Genomic DNA, 12704 nt, shown 5'->3' on the forward strand with positions numbered 1-12704 from the left:
TCTAGGGACATCGGATGGTAAGGATCCAGGGCGAGGGAGTCTATGTATCCTATCAATCATAAGTTCTGGTTCTGGAATAGTTGGCAAGATTTTAATTAATATTTCTTTAACATAATTCTGTAAGCTATTTTGGTTTATCTTTTCTGAAATACCTCTCAATTTTAAGTTGTTTCTTCTACTACGATCCTCGAGATCAGCTAATTTGTTACGTAGAAAAGTAATCTCTTTTTGAGTATCATATTGTTGTTTTTGAAAGGCCTCAGATTTTTTCTCCAGAACCTCTATCTTGGTGACATTTTTATCAATCCTAGTATTAATTGTATCAATTTTAACTTGTAAGCGGTTAGTGTTTTCATCCAAAGTAGATTTTAAAGATCTATTAAGGGCTTGCATTATATCTTTGATATATTGTTCCGAAGCCCCCTTCTCCGAGGCCTGAATATCATCAAGGCCTGTAAGAGTACTTGAGTCCTCACTGACAGAGCTAAAATCTAATCTAGGCCTACATTTATCTGGGCTTTGTATGGGAGAAGCTTCATAAAATTCTTCTTCGTCTGAAAGAACAGAAGGACTCCCTAATTTAGGCTCGTCTCTCTTAGTCTTTCTCTTTACAGTCGTGTCCATCTCTGTTTGGATGATATCTAATTCCTGCATCATATTAGTGTTCCCTTTCTGCCCAATCGAGAATTTAGTACTTTTAGGAGTGGTAGGGGGGCTAATACAGATAGCTTGATCTAGCTCTGTTGAGTCTGATTTATGAGGCTTTTCCTTTAGTTGTTTAGTTTTACTGTTTCTCTGACTCATTATGCCAATGAAAAGGGTATCCCTGTCTAGTAATTATTAGGCCAAGAGTAAATATCAATACCTGTTACAGTTTAAGTGTATCAGAGCAAGTATAGATTAAATAACAGGAAGGATCGGTTTAGATTATCCCCAGTAAGATATACACAAGCCTATTTATAATACAAGATAAGGAAACTATTATATCAAATCCTCAACTAAGACCAAACAAATCACAATAAGTAGAAAAAGACACCACTGCAAAGAAAGACAATTTTGTAAATAACACTTCAGAGTCAAAATCCCTGTAAACAAATGGTCAGAAAACCTGAAGATCCAAAGCAGAGCACTCCAGTCGGGGCACCAGTATCAATCTGCTCCTTCTAATGTAGCTTCGACACCTTGTAAGTCTATCCTATAATATCGTCGATTTCCGTGCTGCTCCTCTGCTTTCAGGTCCCACGATGCTCGTTCCCACGACCAGCAGAAACCTCGGCACTTCCTTCTATAAGGTACAGCACTCAGAACCCACGAGCGCACTGCTCTACTGCTGCTCCCAGTCGTAGATCGTTGCTATGGAACTACCACTGAATCGCTCTATCGAGAACAGACCCGTTCGGGGAATCCCCGTATGGAACTCGAACTGACAAGGAATTGCTGCTAAAAGGTCCTCCGCAATACTACTCCACCACTGCTCCTATTAGTATAACAGCCTCAGAGACATTCACTCACCCACTGCAGAAGACTTTCCAATGGTTGTCACTCAGTCGTGTAGTTATTAAGTCCTTCAAAATGTCCACCGAGTTCCCCAACAAATACGTCAGCCACCACTTCAGACTTTCCGCCCTGTAGATTTTTTGTTGGCACCAAGTCCTATTTATCCTCCAACTTGTTGCTCAGGATTCTTTGGCTTCGCTCCTGGTCTGGACCCACACACACCGAACTCTGTTTTTGATGTTGGACCTCTGATGACAGTTTCTAACAATAAGTTGTTCTCTATAAAGTATCTAATTTGCACTCCAAGACAGGTAACACTCACTGTTTGAATTCGCGCCTTTTTCTTCAGAGATTCCCCTCCTCTCCGCTTGTGCGCGCCGCTGCTGTGAAGAGCAAGCGCGGGAAAGTTTAAATCAATCCACCGTTAGTAAGATCTGCTTGCTCCCGCTCTTTTCTTAATGCGTCGCTGGTCTTTTTCCCCGGTAAACCGATCCTCCTCTTCTTCTCCCTTGTCTTTTTATCTAGCAGCGATCTCCTCACCTTTGTCTGGGCGCTCGATTTTAGTGAAGAGCAGAAGTGAAAGAGTCCTCCACCGTTGATCGATCTCCCGCTCTCCTCCCCAAGCGCCGCTGCACTGTCTTCAGATCTCTTCTTCTCAACTTAATTGCCGGCGCCGCTATTTTCACCAGCACTGCAGCGCCGCTGGTCCTCTGATCTTCCGAGGGCCACCGCTGGTCTCCGCAACAAAGTCCTTCTCTTTCAGCTGACTCCCGGGCCGCGAGCCCCCTCTGTTAGTTTTCCCGCCAATTCCCGCAAGTTCACGCAGCTTCTTCTTCTCCTTTGCCTGGGCTTTTCGTTATAATGGAGAGCAGAAGCAGAGATATTCCCGCCGGGTCACTCCACCACTGGTTAATCCCCCGCTCTCCTCCTTAGACGCCGCTGCACTTTCTTCCTTTCTCTTTCTCTGTATTCAGTTGCCGACACCGCTGTTTTCCCCAGCACTGCTGTGCTGTGTTACAGGTCCTCTAATCTTCCGAGGGCCACCGCTGGTACCGGCTGCACTGACCTCTTCTTTATGCAGGCTCCCAAGCCCCTGCTGTTTTTAGTTTTCCCGCCAGTATCTTCAGCGTCTCCTCTCTCCTCTGCTTAGCCGCGCCACTGCAGCTGAAGGCAGGCGCGGGAAAAACCTGCTGAGTCACTACACCTCCAGATTCAAAGGGCTGTATCTTGGGAATAATCCAACTTAGAGACTCCAGGAAGGTCTCAAAATATTCCTGGGAACGAGGTCTCTTAAGTCCAATATATTTTTGTGGCAAAATTCTTCTTGTTTGTTTTCTTCGTCGCTTAACAAGGATGGCTTCCTCAGAGCTCAGAGCTCACACAGCCTGCTCCATCGAGCTCCAAGCCACGCCCCTTTTTGAATTTTCTCCAAAAGTAAAGTAGTTGCAAACTCATCCTTTTAGAAACTTGTTTGGGCTGTTGAGAGGAGTAAAAAACCATCAAAAATTTCAATCCTGCATGATTCTACCAAGAAATGTGATTCTTCATTCAAAACGCTGGTTTTTGCTATTGGGCTCTATTGAATAATGAATGTTTTGAATTTTCTCCAAAAGTAAAGTAGTTGCAAACTCATGCTTTTAGAGACTTGTTTGGGCTCATGAGAGGAGTAGAAAAACATCAAAAATTTCAGTCCTGCATGATTCTACCAAGAAATGTGTGTTCATTGAAACCGCTGGTTTTTGATAGTTTGGGCCCTATTGAATAATGAATGTTTTGAATTTTCTCCAAAAGTAAAGTAGTTGCAAACTCATCCTTTTAGAAACTTGTTTGGGCTGTTGAGAGGAGTAAAAAACCATCAAAAATTTCAATCCTGCATGATTCTACCAAGAAATGTGATTCTTCATTCAAAACGCTGGTTTTTGCTATTGGGCTCTATTGAATAATGAATGTTTTGAATTTTCTCCAAAAGTAAAGTAGTTGCAAACTCATGCTTTTAGAGACTTGTTTGGGCTCATGAGAGGAGTAGAAAAACATCAAAAATTTCAGTCCTGCATGATTCTACCAAGAAATGTGTGTTCATTGAAACCACTGGTTTTTGATAGTTTGGGCCCTATTGAATAATGAATGTTTTGAATTTTCTCCAAAAGTAAAGTAGTTGCAAACTCTTGCTTTTAGAGACTTGTTTGGGCTTATGAGATGAGTAGAAAAACATCAAAAATTTCAGTCCTGCATGATTCTACCAAGACATGTGTGTTCATTGAAACCGCTGGTTTTTGATAGTTTGGGCCCTATTGAATAATGAATGTTTTGAATTTTCTCCAAAAGTAAAGTAGTTGCAAACTCATCCTTTTAGAAACTTGTTTGGGCTGTTGAGAGGAGTAAAAAACCATCAAAAATTTCAATCCTGCATGATTCTACCAAGAAATGTGATTCTTCATTCAAAACGCTGGTTTTTGCTATTGGGCTCTATTGAATAATGAATGTTTTGAATTTTCTCCAAAAGTAAAGTAGTTGCAAACTCATGCTTTTAGAGACTTGTTTGGGCTCATGAGAGGAGTAGAAAAACATCAAAAATTTCAGTCCTGCATGATTCTACCAAGAAATGTGTGTTCATTGAAACCGCTGGTTTTTGATAGTTTGGGCCCTATTGAATAATGAATGTTTTGAATTTTCTCCAAAAGTAAAGTAGTTGCAAACTCATCCTTTTAGAAACTTGTTTGGGCTGTTGAGAGGAGTAAAAAACCATCAAAAATTTCAATCCTGCATGATGTTACCAAGAAATGTGATTCTTCATTCAAAACCTGATTTTTGCTATAGGGCTCTATTGAATAGTGAATGTTTTGAATTTTCTCCAAAAGTAAAGTAGTTGCAAACTCATGCTTTTAGAGGCTTGTTTGGGCTCATGAGTGGAGTAGAAAAACATCAAAAATTTCAGTCCTGCATGATTCTACCAAGAAATGTGTGTTCATTGAAACCGCTGGTTTTTGATAGTTTGGGCCCTATTGAATAATGAATGTTTTGAATTTTCTCCAAAAGTAAAGTAGTTGCAAACTCATCCTTTTAGAAACTTGTTTGGGCTGTTGAGAGGAGTAAAAAACCATCAAAAATTTCAATCCTGCATGATTCTACCAAGAAATGTGATTCTTCATTCAAAACGCTGGTTTTTGCTATTGGGCTCTATTGAATAATGAATGTTTTGAATTTTCTCCAAAAGTAAAGTAGTTGCAAACTCATGCTTTTAGAGACTTGTTTGGGCTCATGAGAGGAGTAGACAAACATCAAAAATTTCAGTCCTGCATGATTCTACCAAGAAATGTGTGTTCATTGAAACCGCTGGTTTTTGATAGTTTGGGCCCTATTGAATAATGAATGTTTTGAATTTTCTCCAAAAGTAAAGTAGTTGCAAACTCATCCTTTTAGAAACTTGTTTGGGCTGTTGAGAGGAGTAAAAAACCATCAAAAATTTCAATCCTGCATGATTCTACCAAGAAATGTGATTCTTCATTCAAAACGCTGGTTTTTGCTATTGGGCTCTATTGAATAATGAATGTTTTGAATTTTCTCCAAAAGTAAAGTAGTTGCAAACTCATGCTTTTAGAGACTTGTTTGGGCTCATGAGAGGAGTAGAAAAACATCAAAAATTTCAGTCCTGCATGATTCTACCAAGAAATGTGTGTTCATTGAAACCGCTGGTTTTTGATAGTTTTGGCCCTATTGAATAATGAATGTTTTGAATTTTCTCCAAAAGTAAAGTAGTTGCAAACTCATCCTTTTAGAAACTTTTTTGGGCTGTTGAGAGGAGTAAAAAACCATCAAAAATTTCAATCCTGCATGATTTTACCAAGAAATGTGATTCTTCATTCAAAACCTGATTTTTGCTATTGGGCTCTATTGAATAGTGAATGTTTTGAATTTTCTCCAAAAGTAAAGTAGTTGCAAACTCATGCTTTTAGAGACTTGTTTGGGCTCATGAGAGGAGTAGAAAAACATCAAAAATTTCAGTCCTGCATGATTCTACCAAGAAATGTGTGTTCATTGAAACCACTGGTTTTTGATAGTTTGGGCCCTATTGAATAATGAATGTTTTGAATTTTCTCCAAAAGTAAAGTAGTTGCAAACTCTTGCTTTTAGAGACTTGTTTGGGCTTATGAGATGAGTAGAAAAACATCAAAAATTTCAGTCCTGCATGATTCTACCAAGACATGTGTGTTCATTGAAACCGCTGGTTTTTGATAGTTTGGGCCCTATTGAATAATGAATGTTTTGAATTTTCTCCAAAAGTAAAGTAGTTGCAAACTCATCCTTTTAGAAACTTGTTTGGGCTGTTGAGAGGAGTAAAAAACCATCAAAAATTTCAATCCTGCATGATTCTACCAAGAAATGTGATTCTTCATTCAAAACGCTGGTTTTTGCTATTGGGCTCTATTGAATAATGAATGTTTTGAATTTTCTCCAAAAGTAAAGTAGTTGCAAACTCATGCTTTTAGAGACTTGTTTGGGCTCATGAGAGGAGTAGAAAAACATCAAAAATTTCAGTCCTGCATGATTCTACCAAGAAATGTGTGTTCATTGAAACCGCTGGTTTTTGATAGTTTGGGCCCTATTGAATAATGAATGTTTTGAATTTTCTCCAAAAGTAAAGTAGTTGCAAACTCATCCTTTTAGAAACTTGTTTGGGCTGTTGAGAGGAGTAAAAAACCATCAAAAATTTCAATCCTGCATGATGTTACCAAGAAATGTGATTCTTCATTCAAAACCTGATTTTTGCTATAGGGCTCTATTGAATAGTGAATGTTTTGAATTTTCTCCAAAAGTAAAGTATTTGCAAACTCATGCTTTTAGAGGCTTGTTTGGGCTCATGAGTGGAGTAGAAAAACATCAAAAATTTCAGTCCTGCATGATTCTACCAAGAAATGTGTGTTCATTGAAACCGCTGGTTTTTGATAGTTTGGGCCCTATTGAATAATGAATGTTTTGAATTTTCTCCAAAAGTAAAGTAGTTGCAAACTCATCCTTTTAGAAACTTGTTTGGGCTGTTGAGAGGAGTAAAAAACCATCAAAAATTTCAATCCTGCATGATTCTACCAAGAAATGTGATTCTTCATTCAAAACGCTGGTTTTTGCTATTGGGCTCTATTGAATAATGAATGTTTTGAATTTTCTCCAAAAGTAAAGTAGTTGCAAACTCATGCTTTTAGAGACTTGTTTGGGCTCATGAGAGGAGTAGAAAAACATCAAAAATTTCAGTCCTGCATGATTCTACCAAGAAATGTGTGTTCATTGAAACCGCTGGTTTTTGATAGTTTGGGCCCTATTGAATAATGAATGTTTTGAATTTTCTCCAAAAGTAAAGTAGTTGCAAACTCATCCTTTTAGAAACTTGTTTGGGCTGTTGAGAGGAGTAAAAAACCATCAAAAATTTCAATCCTGCATGATTCTACCAAGAAATGTGATTCTTCATTCAAAACGCTGGTTTTTGCTATTGGGCTCTATTGAATAATGAATGTTTTGAATTTTCTCCAAAAGTAAAGTAGTTGCAAACTCATGCTTTTAGAGACTTGTTTGGGCTCATGAGAGGAGTAGAAAAACATCAAAAATTTCAGTCCTGCATGATTCTACCAAGAAATGTGTGTTCATTGAAACCGCTGGTTTTTGATAGTTTTGGCCCTATTGAATAATGAATGTTTTGAATTTTCTCCAAAAGTAAAGTAGTTGCAAACTCATCCTTTTAGAAACTTTTTTGGGCTGTTGAGAGGAGTAAAAAACCATCAAAAATTTCAATCCTGCATGATTTTACCAAGAAATGTGATTCTTCATTCAAAACCTGATTTTTGCTATTGGGCTCTATTGAATAGTGAATGTTTTGAATTTTCTCCAAAAGTAAAGTAGTTGCAAACTCATGCTTTTAGAGACTTGTTTGGGCTCATGAGAGGAGTAGAAAAACATCAAAAATTTCAGTCCTGCATGATTCTACCAAGAAATGTGTGTTCATTCAAACCGCTGGTTTTTGATAGTTTGGGCCCTATTGAATAATGAATGTTTTGAATTTTCTCCAAAAGTAAAGTAGTTGCAAACTCATCCTTTTAGAAACTTGTTTGGGCTGCTGAGAGGAGTAAAAAACCATCAAAAATTTCAATCCTGCATGATTCTACCAAGAAATGTGATTCTTCATTCAAAACCTGATTTTTGCTATTGGGCTCTATTGAATAATGAATGTTTTGAATTTTCTCCAAAAGTGAAGTAGTTGCAAACTCATGCTTTTAGAGACTTGTTTGGGCTCATGAGAGGAGTAGAAAAACATCAAAAATTTCAGTCCTGCATGATTCTACCAAGAAATGTGTGTTCATTCAAACCTCTGGTTTTTGATAGTTTGGGCCCTATTGAATAATGAATGTTTTGAATTTTCTCCAAAAGTAAAGTAGTTGCAAACTCATCCTTTTAGAAACTTGTTTGGGCTGTTGAGAGGAGTAAAAAACCATCAAAAATTTCAATCCTGCATGATTCTACCAAGAAATGTGATTCTTCATTCAAAACGCTGGTTTTTGCTATTGGGCTCTATTGAATAATGAATGTTTTGAATTTTCTCCAAAAGTAAAGTAGTTGCAAACTCATGCTTTTAGAGACTTGTTTGGGCTCATGAGAGGAGTAGAAAAACATCAAAAATTTCAGTCCTGCATGATTCTACCAAGAAATGTGTGTTCATTGAAACCGCTGGTTTTTGATAGTTTTGGCCCTATTGAATAATGAATGTTTTGAATTTTCTCCAAAAGTAAAGTAGTTGCAAACTCATCCTTTTAGAAACTTTTTTGGGCTGTTGAGAGGAGTAAAAAACCATCAAAAATTTCAATCCTGCATGATTTTACCAAGAAATGTGATTCTTCATTCAAAACCTGATTTTTGCTATTGGGCTCTATTGAACAGTGAATGTTTTGAATTTTCTCCAAAAGTAAAGTAGTTGCAAACTCATGCTTTTAGAGACTTGTTTGGGCTCATGAGAGGAGTAGAAAAACATCAAAAATTTCAGTCCTGCATGATTCTACCAAGAAATGTGTGTTCATTCAAACCGCTGGTTTTTGATAGTTTGGGCCCTATTGAATAATGAATGTTTTGAATTTTCTCCAAAAGTAAAGTAGTTGCAAACTCATCCTTTTAGAAACTTGTTTGGGCTGCTGAGAGGAGTAAAAAACCATCAAAAATTTCAATCCTGCATGATTCTACCAAGAAATGTGATTCTTCATTCAAAACCTGATTTTTGCTATTGGGCTCTATTGAATAATGAATGTTTTGAATTTTCTCCAAAAGTGAAGTAGTTGCAAACTCATGCTTTTAGAGACTTGTTTGGGCTCATGAGAGGAGTAGAAAAACATCAAAAATTTCAGTCCTGCATGATTCTACCAAGAAATGTGTGTTCATTCAAACCGCTGGTTTTTGATAGTTTGGGCCCTATTGAATAATGAATGTTTTGAATTTTCTCCAAAAGTAAAGTAGTTGCAAACTCATCCTTTTAGAAACTTGTTTGGGCTGTTGAGAGGAGTAAAAAAGCATCAAAAATTTCAATCCTGCATGATTCTACCAAGAAATGTGATTCTTCATTCAAAACGCTGGTTTTTGCTATTGGGCTCTATTGAATAATGAATGTTTTGAATTTTCTCCAAAAGTAAAGTAGTTGCAAACTCATGCTTTTAGAGACTTGTTTGGGCTCATGAGAGGAGTAGAAAAACATCAAAAATTTCAGTCCTGCATGATTCTACCAAGAAATGTGTGTTCATTGAAACCGCTGGTTTTTGATAGTTTGGGCCCTATTGAATAATGAATGTTTTGAATTTTCTCCAAAAGTAAAGTAGTTGCAAACTCATCCTTTTAGAAACTTGTTTGGGCTGTTGAGAGGAGTAAAAAACCATCAAAAATTTCAATCCTGCATGATTCTACCAAGAAATGTGATTCTTCATTCAAAACGCTGGTTTTTGCTATTGGGCTCTATTGAATAATGAATGTTTTGAATTTTCTCCAAAAGTAAAGTAGTTGCAAACTCATGCTTTTAGAGACTTGTTTGGGCTCATGAGAGGAGTAGAAAAACATCAAAAATTTCAGTCCTGCATGATTCTACCAAGAAATGTGTGTTCATTGAAACCGCTGGTTTTTGATAGTTTTGGCCCTATTGAATAATGAATGTTTTGAATTTTCTCCAAAAGTAAAGTAGTTGCAAACTCATCCTTTTAGAAACTTGTTTGGGCTGTTGAGAGGAGTAAAAAACCATCAAAAATTTCAATCCTGCATGATTCTACCAAGAAATGTGATTCTTCATTCAAAACGCTGGTTTTTGCTATTGGGCTCTATTGAATAATGAATGTTTTGAATTTTCTCCAAAAGTAAAGTAGTTGCAAACTCATGCTTTTAGAGACTTGTTTGGGCTCATGAGAGGAGTAGAAAAACATCAAAAATTTCAGTCCTGCATGATTCTACCAAGAAATGTGTGTTCATTGAAACCGCTGGTTTTTGATAGTTTGGGCCCTATTGAATAATGAATGTTTTGAATTTTCTCCAAAAGTAAAGTAGTTGCAAACTCATCCTTTTAGAAACTTGTTTGGGCTGTTGAGAGGAGTAAAAAACCATCAAAAATTTCAATCCTGCATGATTCTACCAAGAAATGTGATTCTTCATTCAAAACGCTGGTTTTTGCTATTGGGCTCTATTGAATAATGAATGTTTTGAATTTTCTCCAAAAGTAAAGTAGTTGCAAACTCATGCTTTTAGAGACTTGTTTGGGCTCATGAGAGGAGTAGAAAAACATCAAAAATTTCAGTCCTGCATGATTCTACCAAGAAATGTGTGTTCATTGAAACCACTGGTTTTTGATAGTTTGGGCCCTATTGAATAATGAATGTTTTGAATTTTCTCCAAAAGTAAAGTAGTTGCAAACTCTTGCTTTTAGAGACTTGTTTGGGCTTATGAGATGAGTAGAAAAACATCAAAAATTTCAGTCCTGCATGATTCTACCAAGACATGTGTGTTCATTGAAACCGCTGGTTTTTGATAGTTTGGGCCCTATTGAATAATGAATGTTTTGAATTTTCTCCAAAAGTAAAGTAGTTGCAAACTCATCCTTTTAGAAACTTGTTTGGGCTGTTGAGAGGAGTAAAAAACCATCAAAAATTTCAATCCTGCATGATTCTACCAAGAAATGTGATTCTTCATTCAAAACCTGATTTTTGCTATTGGGCTCTATTGAATAATGAATGTTTTGAATTTTCTCCAAAAGTAAAGTAGTTGCAAACTCATGCTTTAAGAGACTTGTTTGGGCTCATGAGAGGAGTAGAAAAACATCAAAAATTTCAGTCCTGCACGATTCTACCAAGAAATGTGTGTTCATTCAAACCGCTGGTTTTTGATATTTTGGGCCCTATTGAATAATGAATGTTTTGAATTTTCTCCAAAAGTAAAGTAGTTGCAAACTCATCCTTTTAGAAACTTGTTTGGGCTGTTGAGTGGAGTAAAAATCCATCAAATATTTCAATCCTGCATGATTCTACCAAGAAATGTGATTCTTCATTCAAAACCTGATTTTTGCTATTGGGCTCTATTGAATAATGAATGTTTTGAATTTTCTCCAAAAGTAAAGTAGTGGCAAACTCATGCTTTTAGAGACTTGTTTGGGCTCATGAGAGGAGTAGAAAAACATCAAAAATTTCAGTCCTGCATGATTCTACCAAGAAATGTGTGTTCATTGAAACCGCTGGTTTTTGATAGTTTGGGCCCTATTGAATAATGAATGTTTTGAATTTTCTCCAAAAGTAAAGTAGTTGCAAACTCATCCTTTTAGAAACTTGTTTGGGCTGTTGAGAGGAGTAAAAAACCATCAAAAATTTCAATCCTGCATGATTCTACCAAGAAATGTGATTCTTCATTCAAAACGCTGGTTTTTGCTATTGGGCTCTATTGAATAATGAATGTTTTGAATTTTCTCCAAAAGTAAAGTAGTTGCAAACTCATCCTTTTAGAGACTTGTTTGGGCTCATGAGAGAAGTAGAAAAACATCAAAAATTTCAGTACTGCACGATTCTACCAATAAATGTGTGTTCATTCAAACCGCTGGTTTTTGATATTTTGCGCCCTATTGAATAATGAATGTTATGAATTTTCTCCACAAGTAAAGTAGTTGCAAACTCATCCTTTTAGAAACTTGTTTGGGCTGTTGAGAGGAGTAAAAAACCATCAAAAATTTCAATCCTGCATGATTCTACCAAGAAATGTGATTCTTCATTCAAAACCTGATTTTGAATGGGCTCTATTGAATAATGAATGTTTTGAATTTTCTCCAAAAGTAAAGTAGTTGCAAACTCATGCTTTTAGAGACTTGTTTGGGCTCATGAGAGGAGTAGAAAAACATCAAAAATTTCAGTCCTGCATGATTTTACCAAGAAATGTGTGTTCATTCAAACCGCTGGTTTTTGATAGTTTGGGCCCTATTGAATAATGAATGTTTTGAATTTTCTCCAAAAGTAAAGTAGTTGCAAACTCATCCTTTTAGAAACTTGTTTGGGCTGTTGAGAGGAGTAAAAAACCATCAAAAATTTCAATCCTGCATGATTCTACCAAGAAATGTGATTCTTCATTCAAAACGCTGGTTTTTGCTATTGGGCTCTATTGAATAATGAATGTTTTGAATTTTCTCCAAAAGTAAAGTAGTTGCAAACTCATGCTTTTAGAGACTTGTTTGGGCTCATGAGAGGAGTAGAAAAACATCAAAAATTTCAGTCCTGCATGATTCTACCAAGAAATGTGTGTTCATTGAAACCGCTGGTTTTTGATAGTTTGGGCCCTATTGAATAATGAATGTTTTGAATTTTCTCCAAAAGTAAAGTAGTTGCAAACTCATCCTTTTAGAAACTTGTTTGGGCTGTTGAGAGGAGTAAAAAACCATCAAAAATTTCAATCCTGCATGATTCTACCAAGAAATGTGATTCTTCATTCAAAACGCTGGTTTTTGCTATTGGGCTCTATTGAATAATGAATGTTTTGAATTTTCTCCAAAAGTAAAGTAGTTGCAAACTCATGCTTTTAGAGACTTGTTTGGGCTCATGAGAGGAGTAGAAAAACATCAAAAATTTCAGTCCTGCATGATTCTACCAAGAAATGTGTGTTCATTGAAACCGCTGGTTTTTGATAGTTTGGGCCCTATTGAATAATGAATGTTTTGAATTTTCTCC

Source organism: Dendrobates tinctorius, unplaced genomic scaffold (genome assembly GCF_039654945.1).
Source record: "Dendrobates tinctorius isolate UK_male_01 unplaced genomic scaffold, ASM3965494v1 ptg000188l, whole genome shotgun sequence".
NCBI lineage: Eukaryota > Metazoa > Chordata > Amphibia > Anura > Dendrobatidae > Dendrobates > Dendrobates tinctorius.